Source organism: Marmota marmota, unplaced genomic scaffold (assembly GCF_001458135.2).
Source record: "Marmota marmota marmota unplaced genomic scaffold, marMar, whole genome shotgun sequence".
NCBI lineage: Eukaryota > Metazoa > Chordata > Mammalia > Rodentia > Sciuridae > Marmota > Marmota marmota.
The window spans coordinates 57,378,970-57,388,592 of NW_026000037.1; the positions used below are offsets into that span (position 1 = coordinate 57,378,970).

The 9,623-nt window shown below is 40.9% G+C and overlaps 1 non-coding gene across 1 annotated transcript; it reads left to right on the forward strand.

Moving 5' to 3' along the window:
* Positions 1 to 736: 736 nt before the first annotated feature.
* Positions 737 to 809, forward strand: Trnaa-agc. Its single transcript has one exon. It is a non-coding gene; the product is annotated as a tRNA-Ala (tRNA).
* Positions 810 to 9,623: the final 8,814 nt, after the last annotated feature.

Sequence of the window (9,623 nt, forward strand, 5' to 3'; positions counted from 1 at the left end):
TCATTAAGTCCTATGAAGAAAACAGTCTTTCTTTGCCATACACCAAAAACTTATGAAAACACATTTATGGTCCATATGTATTATCCTGTTTTATAAAACTTAAGCAGTGAAGAAATGCTTAAACATATCTAATAATTGGTGTTTCAGTACTTTAACTTATTTAGAGTGATTCAAATGTTTTATATTTATTAATATCTAACCAAGATAAATATAACACTACCCGACTAGCAAACTCAGGTAAAAATGTATGCTAATAACTTTGAACTAAAGACATTTGGATAATAGTTTTTTACGTACATTCACCTATCTGTAAAACTGTTTGAATACAGGGAGATTTTATCATATAGACGCTATATAACATGTACTCAAAGGTAACACACAGAAACATACATACAAATAAAAGTTTTACAGCTTTCATTTTAGTCATGAGACAAATGTAGTAACAAATTTACCAGTTTATAAAAAGAGGTGAATCCAAATTATATTCATGACAAAATGAAACAAGTTCTTATGGCAAAAATTTAAGTAAGCTTTGACCAAATTTTTTAGGTAAATAAAATACCCCTAGCTTCTTATTTAAAACAACAGCAGCAAAAAGAACTTTACCTTTTCTTCCTCTTCTCAGTCCCCAATGAGTCTAGGAGTTAACTCTTAGATGTTTACATTTTAGGTAGGACTGGCTGAAACTCCAGACAACCTTGAATAATCAACACATTTAAAACAGGCAGAGAGGGCCTGGGGTTGTGGCTCAGTGGTAGAGCGTTTGCCTAGCATGCAAGAGGCACTGGGTTCAATCCTCAGCACCACATAAATGTAAAATAAAGATATTGTGTTCACCTAAAACTAAAAAATAAACATTTTTAAAAAAATTTTTAAAAATAGGCAGAGAAAAAGAAAATGCTAAAAGCCTTTCCATGTTTAACATTACAATTGTAGTTTAAAAATTATCTTAAATTTTTTTATCCATAAGATTTACCATGAGCTCAGTGTATTTAAAAGTGCAAGAGAGTTTTCAATTAGGCATGCCACTCAAAAAATTAACCTAGGTGTGCAGAACCAAAAGTGAATTCACTTTTTTATAAAAAGGCCAAAAGATTTACCATGAGCTTAATGATGTTAAAAGTATAAGAGAAAACCCTGCCAAAAAAGAGAGCCACCATGAGAACCCCTGCAAAAGCTATTCCCAAGAATTCTGGGGAAGTTTACCTTGAAGTATTTGAGTTATATTCTGCCCAATACCATCTCAGTGTCTCAGGACCCTTTTGTGAGAGGCTTCCAAGAGCCAGTGCTCAGGCAATGTTTTGGGTTGGTAATGTGCTGCTTCAGGGTCTTCCTTCCCAGAGTCATCAATGGGCTGGATATCCTTTTTTATGCATCTTTTTTTAATGCCTTTATTTTATTTATTTTTATGCAGTGCTGAGGATCCAACCCAGGGCCTCACACTTGCTAGGCAAGTGCTCAATCACTGAGCCACAACCCCAGCCCCCTTTTATGCATCTTAGAAAGCCCCAAACACTAAGGGGTGTAGGGTAGCACAAGGCACAGGATTACCACTCCCTTATTGTACCTCCTAGATGGGATATTCTTCTGAAATGGTTTCTTGTAAGACCACTTCACATCCTAGATAAGTTACTGACATCTTTGTAGAGTCTCTGGTCACCTAAGGGATCCCAGATGAGATGGAGGGGTATTTGTCTCTTTTTTTAGTGTCCAAAAGACCCACCTGCAGATAGATTTCTAATAGGACTATTGCCAAAGCCACCAAATTTCTTAGCTTCTATCAATCCAATTATAAACAGACCAAGAAAACAGATTAACTATAGACAAAAGAATGCATAAAATAATAATTATATTAAATAAGAGTGCACTCCCAGACCAGAGCATATGACAGATGAGCAGCCCCTGGGTGAAACATTCTGCCTCAAAACCCAAATCCCAGAGACCAGAATATAGCTGGTTTCCTGAAGGGATTATTTTTACCCCCAAAATCAAAACCAGAGAGGCAGTTCAAGCAAAATCACCCTTAACAGGCTCACCCAAAGACATTTTGTTCTTGTGGCAGTGTCTTGTAGCAGTTTCTTTTTACAAAAAGAAGTTGGAGCCAAGGGCCAGCAGCTCGGCAGCAGGTTCAGGTGTCTCAGCTTCCAGAGTAACATCAGTCCACGTGGCCACTGAAGGTCAGCATCCAGAGCCACTTCCTGCCAAGGGTGTCACAGAGAAACCAAGGACTCAAAAGTCCCATCTGAGTTGCCAGAGTTGATACTGTGCAATCATTTAGTGCTCAATGCACATAGAAACCAATACACATGGCATCAGGATTTTGCAAAAACAAGAGGTTTGGGGCTAGGGTTGTGGCTCAGTAGCAGAATGCTTGCCTCACACATGAGAGGCCCTGGGTTCCATCCTCAGCACCACATAAAAATAAATAAAATAAAGATATTGTGCCTATATATAACTAAAAAATTTAAAAAAAAAAATAAGAGGCTTTATTGCACAGCCAACCAGTAAGCAGACCAGGAGCTAGAAGCTCAGATCTGCCTCCCCAATCATTTGATAGCAGGGGAATTTATGGGAAGGGAGAGGGGAGGAGAAGTTACTTGCTTGGATGGCATACTTTTTTTTTTTCCCATAGGAAGAGGTTTGAGCTTATGATGTCATTGACCAGATGATCTGACTTCTCATGTCCATTCTTGAAAAACTGGTTCCAAACTGTAAGAATCATTAGCAAGGTCTGGATGCTTTTCCTGAAAGACTATTTAAGGAATTTATGTCTGGGTGTATCCAAACCTTGACTGATTTCACAACTTAGAGAAATGAGCAAAGCAAAATCCAATTTCAACCCAGGTCCCTGGCTAGAAGTGAGGAACTCCACATTTCCAGAAAAAGGTAAGCAGGTAAGTGCCAGCAACCCCCATCATGGCAGCAGATTGGCAGTCCTAATTGCTGAGAACACCACAGGTCCTTACTGACTTTAAATTCAGTTTGGGGAGAGGGCTGATCTGAGTGATTGCTGTACTCCAAAAGAGGAAATCACTTTGGGCCTTCTGAGCTCCCAGAACCAAAATTCCTACAACAGCCACTACTAGATGCCCTCTTGCTTTAGGGTTCAAAAGATGGTCCCCTGATGCTGCTAGAGCCTTACACTGTGTATGTGCCGCCCTGGATAGAAGACACCCCACTAGGAATTCTGCAGCTTCAGAACCAATGTCTGTAACAGTCACAAGTCCAAATCCTACAAGTATCTGTCCATTGGGAACTAGGGAAGATCTTGTCCCCAGTCCACAACCTTGGGACTGTAGTTACTATTGGACAGTCTCAGCTTTACCCACACCTGTCCTTTAGGAGCTGGGAAAGATCTTCACATTGCTCCAGGAGTATGGCTACTGATAGCCCCGACCACCACTACCACCACCATCTGCACTTGCCCTTTGGGAAGTAAGGAAGGTCTCTTCCTCATTCCACAGCCTCAAGACTACAGGTGCAAAGTAGGAAAAGTCTCCTCCCTAATGCACAGCCTTGGGGCTATATCTGTTGTTGTGAAAACCCTGGCATCACCCAGGTTTGTACCTGGGAGCCTGGGAAAGGACTCATCTGTGTCCTGCAACTCCAGGACTGGGGCTGCCAATGCCACAAGCTTTGCCCCCAAGATGCAGCTTGCTCCACATGATCAAGGGACATTTCCAGCCATATCCTGTACCTCCAAAACCATAAGATATCAAAGCCACAAGACCTAGCATCATCCTTGCTCAATTCATGAAGGTCTCCTCCATTTCTTTCACCTCCAGCAGCATGAACACCAGCACCATAAGCCCAAGCATTGCATGCACAAGCCCTAGGGGACTTAGGGAAGGTATTTTACACAGCCTTTGGACTTGGGACCTTATCTATGGGTGTCAAAAGCCCTGTTACCATTTGTACCTATCACCTGGGTCACACGGCTCCACAACAGCTGCTAATAGCATTACAAGTAGGAGTAACAACTGCAACCACACATGGGACCTAAGGAAGACCTGCTTTGTTCTACAACTCTGAGTCTGTGATTACCAATGCCATAGTCCCCAGAACACCTGTGTTCAACCCATGGGACCTGGGGAAGGCCCCATCCCACCCTGTGGTTCTAGAACTGTGGCTGCTCATGCCACATGCCCAGGTATCTCCCACATTCATCCTGAGAGTCTGGAGGAAGGTCTTCTTTACATCCTGCAGCTTGGGGACTATGGCTACTAATGCCACAATCCTTGATGGGGTCTAGGGACAGTTCTGTCTTTGTCCTACACCAAGAGTGTGACAGCGGCCACCACAGTGTCATTACTGCTCAACTCTGTTGAGCTTGAAGACACACATCTTTGGGGGCCTACTCCCTCTGCAAAGTCATCCAAGTACCTTCCTGAACCTCCGTGTCTCCTTGTTGGAGGCACCAGACTCTGCTGACATGAACAATGAAAGGCATCACCGTACCCTTTTGAGCTCCCCATAACCAAACCCAGCTGCTTCAGGTAACACTGATGAACTGTTTCATTCCACAAATGGACATTCTGCTTTCAAAAACAATCCACAAACTGCATCTGCAGTATTCAGAACCCAATTGGATTTTTCACACAGAGCTGATGGTAAAGGAAAGCAGGGTCCCCAGCTCAGCAGCATCAGCATCACTTGAGATCACTTGTTAGAAATCCAAATTGTGAGTTCAACCCCTAGACTGACTAAGAAACTCAGGGGGCCTAGAAGTCTGTCTTAAGTCTTCCAGGTATTCCAAGACACCCTACAGTTTGAGAACCACTGGCTTAAGACATTGCTTATTCTAATCATGTGTGAGATGGAAAATAAGCAAATCTAGCCTGAAACATTTCTTACAAGTTACTTTGGGGAAATAGAAATGGAGAAGCCATTTAACCAACATGCCCTCCAAATGAGAAAATTGGGCTTTAACTCCCAATAAGAAGACAATAATCATCTTATTAAAGATTTATTTTATTTATTTTTTGTGGTTCTGGGTATGAAACCCGATGCCTTGCACATGCTAGGCAAGTGCTCTACCATGAGCCATATCCCTGGCCCTTACAAAGTGATTCATAACATGGATGTTATACAATAATGGAGACAGTGTCCTTTTATAGTATTTAATAGCAATGGAAGATTTACATTTTAAACAAAAATTTTAGTTGTAGATAGACACAATACCTTTATTTTTATGTGGTGCTGAAGATCGAACCCAGGCCTTACACAGGCTAGGCAAGTGTTCTACCACTGAGCCATAACCCCAGCCCAAAGATTTACATTTTTTAATTATAAATCACATTTTTTCTCTTCATTTTTAAAAATAAATCACATTTTACATGTTAGTGGATTTTTTTTCTCATAAATTAGAACAGTGACTTCTTAGCAACATTTGTTTTCTTAAAAGAAATACTTGGCTAACTCATCCAACTCAGTGTCACTGGATGATTAATAACTAAATATCATAGGGCACGTATAAACTCCACCAATAAGAGTAAAATACACACGTACACCCTGTGCTGCAGAAATGCCACAGTGGCACTTCTAAAAGACAAGCACAGTTACAGCAAGCCTCTCCTTTGCTTTTTAAAAACTTTTTTAAAACTCCCCAAGGGAGCTGCCGAGGCCTGGGGCTTTTCAGGAGCACTGCAAAAACTTAGGAGGTTGTAGATATTGATCTAATTTCAGACTCTTCCTCTGGTTTCATCTCAGTCATTAGCCTACTCTCCACTCTTTTCCATGAGACATTTCTTGTTCAAGATGCATCTCAGATGTTTCTCAGAAAAGAATGTGATTTGAGTAAAATAGGCTGTTGAAAAACAGCTTATTCTGATCTTGGGAGTTATAGAAAGCTGCTGGGGAATTATCAGGCCTAGGGAAGCTTCTAACAAATAACACCAAAGGGTTTTTGTTTGTTTGTTTGTTTGTTTGTTTTGTAAATGGGCCCCTCTTTCTGTGTCCCTAAGTTAAAACTATCCAATCACCATTGGTCTGGAGTCCTTTAGGAGGATCCCTAGTGAATAACAAGAAGGTAGGTTGATGCTGTCTATGGCATTTTCCCAAAATGTCCCAGAAACACTGGGAGATCAAAGGTGTTCTTGAAAACTAGATAAGTTCTATTACTATAAATTCTAGTTGGGAAGATTTAACATGCAGGAGTTAGAGATCTTAAAAACCATCTAAAGTGACCCCTTATTTTACAGAGGAGAAAACGGAGAGCATCCTGGATCAAATGAAACAAGTATCATCTACAATGCACTAAAGAACAAGCACACCCATAGAACCCCAGCAGCCTAGAAAAGGGAGAAGTGGTTGGAGATCATGGAGATCTGAAGAAGACTCAGGGAAGCGGTATCAAGTCTGGCTTCTTTAGTAGCTGAGGACTGCAAATAAAGGTTCTCAACTTTTTATGTGTATGACCTTTTTTTTTTTTGTACCAGGGATTTAACCCAGGGGCACTTAACCACTGAGCCACATCCCCAGCCCTTTTTTAAAATTTTATTTAGAGACAGGGTCTCACAGAGTTGTTTAGGGCCTCACTAAGTTCCTAAGGCTGGCTTTGAACTTGCAATCCTCCTGCCTCAGCCTCTGTGCCTCTGGGATTACAAGCATGTGCCACCACACCCAGCTTAGGATGCTTATTTAAATGCAGAATCCTGAGTTACATCCCTAGAATTGCTGATTCATTAAGTCCAGGGTGAGGCTCATGAAGCTACCTTCATTAACCATTTCCCCAATCTCCCTAAGATAGGTGATTAGAAGACCATTATAAGAGAAACACTTCCTTACAAGAAAAAAAAAAAATCCAAGTGGGTGGAGAAATTTCTGAGCATTTTGATGATGGCAAGTCCTCAAATAATAAATCTATATCTTGCTGTGACAATTCAGAATCAAAGACTCATTAAAGTTTACAACCAAAATGATCTTGGTTTACCCAATCAACCTCTTCATTGTACAGATGAAGCAACCAATACCAATATCAGCAAAAGATAAACCAGACAAGAGCCAGCAGCCCAGGGTTCCCAGATGGAGCCTGCCACCTGTGTAATCCCACTGGTCTCCCAGCCATGATGATTTACTTATTTTAATAGCAACATAGAACTCTTTTTTAAAAAAAAAATATTTTAGTAGCTATAGATGGACACAATGTCTTTATTTTATTTGTTTATATTTATGTGGTGCCAGGGATCCAACCCAGTGCCTGACACATACTAGGCAAGCGCTCTGCCACTGAGCTACAGCCCCAGCCCACATAGAACTCTTAAAGGAAGAAATAATATAAGCATTTTAGGTTACGTTTGGAAATCCACTCTCTGAAAGTGGATATTTGCTTATTCATCATCAATCTGTGGAGTGCCACCTAGGTGCCAGGCACTATTTTGGACATAGGAGATATATAGTAGTCAACAAAACAAAACTCCAGTCCTCATAGAATTTGCACCCTAATGATACCACAATATTGTAATGCTTACTCTCTCCCTTGATGTGTTAGCTCCTTATTCTCATTTCCATTCATGTTAATTTATTCCATAAATATCTATTAAATTTCTACAGATGGCAAAGATAATGACCACCTACCATGAAAGTTACACAAGGTCCTTGTCCTCATGGGACCTACAATCTAGTAAAAGATACATAAAGTCAACAGGGAGTGCCCTGGAGCACAAAGAGAGCAGGGACTATTCACTACTGCTTACCAGAGCCTAATATAGTACCTGGCATATAGTATATACTCAATAAATAATTTTGTGTGAATGTAAGATTATATGGTAAGTGAGGTCAGGATAGTAAGGATGCCATAGGTTTAACTGATATTATCCCTTCCTATCAGCACTTACAATAAAAGTCTTGGGGTTAAAGATCAATATCTCTTTCTGCCTTTGGCTGTTTGGGTTGGGGTACCATGGTGGTTCTAGGAAGATGCTAATTATGTTTCTTTACCCTTTCCCAAATCCTGGGTTTGAAGGCTTCTCTGAGGCAATCTCTACTTCCCAGTTATTAATTACTCCCTCGCATTCCCCAAGTCACATTACTGCAGCTTTTAGAGACATCCTCTATCACCTCGTTCTTATTGTTATCAAAATCTAACTTACTTAGAAGATTATAGGATATGACCATTCAGAGGCAAAATTCCACAAAAGCAGGAAGATTTGGGGAATAAACTAGAGCTAAGGAGAGAATCTTTGGGGAGGTATGGTGCTATGGAGGGTATCATGTGGAAGATGGAAGACCATATCTCAGAAAGGATAGGTATGATTCTCCTAAAAAAGGTACACTCAAAGCACTTAGCAGGTCCTCACAAAACTCCTATGTATCATTTATTTTTTGTTGAACAAATTACCACAAACTTATAGGCTCATAACAACAACAACAACAAAAAAAAAACTACCACCACCAACAAAAAAAAAACAGTACCTCACAAGTACTGTGCATCAGCAATCCAGTCACAACTCAGTTGTAACCTCTGCTTCTGGGTCAAGGTGTTGCAGGGATGAGGTGTAATCTAACAGCCTGACTGGGGAAGTATCCATTTCCAAATTCAGTGGTTGTTGGCAGGATGCAGTTCTTTGTGGGCTATTGGACTGCGAGCCTCCGTTCTTTCCTGACTGTTGTCTGGAGACTGACCTCAGTTTCTTGCCATGTGAGCCTCTCCAACATGGCTGCCTCATCAAAGCATGCAAGCTGGGAAGGCAACAGAGTCAGCTAGCAAGATGGGAGGACATTTTTAATAATCCAATAACAAGTGACAGCCTACCAACATTCTATTCACTTGAAGGAAGTTGTTCAAGAAGACAACGCAAGGACTTGAATACCTGGAGACAGGAGTTATTGTGATCCTTTCAGTGTCTGCCTCCCATAATCTGTGACACATGTTGTCAAAAATAATGAGTCATATGTAGACCAGAAAGGCCTGGACAGAGTTTTTCAGCATCAGCCATGATGCTTCCTCACTGGTGAGAGACTACCAATTATCTGTCTTTCCCTTCTTCAGTTTAATAGTAGTAATCCCCAAGTTCAGAGATGCACATGGATAGATATCCATCTATAGACTACATGTCCCAGCCTCCTTGTGGTTAAGTGTGGCCACATGACTTCATTATCACCACTGGGATGTGAGCCTAAGATGAATGTCACTTCTATGTAACATCCTCAAAAGAAAGTTTAAGAGACAGGGCTATGGCTCAGGGGTGGAGCACTTGCCTAGCACGTGCAAAACCCTGAGTTTGACTCCTAGCACTGTGAAGAAAGAGAAAGATAAAGTCACATGCATTCTTTTTTTTCCTCCTTTGAGGCTGAAATGAAGATGTGATAGTGGGCTCCAACTCAACCATGAGAATGACAATGCTCTGGAAGACTACAGAACAGCAAAACAGATGCTCTGCCCAAGCTTCTGCCTGAAACCGAGCCGCCCAATATTCCTGGGCGATCAGTTAGACTTTTACATATGCCTGCCTTGTTTAAGTCATTATTCGGTATCTATAATAGTTACTAGATAAATATCCTGATAGATCACATAATACTTCTGAGTCACTTATTAGCAGTGCTACTGTGTGAATTGCATTCCTTTCAGAGTCCCTGAGAAAGCAAGCCTGTGTGACATCACCTGGTATCACCTTTTTAGCTCC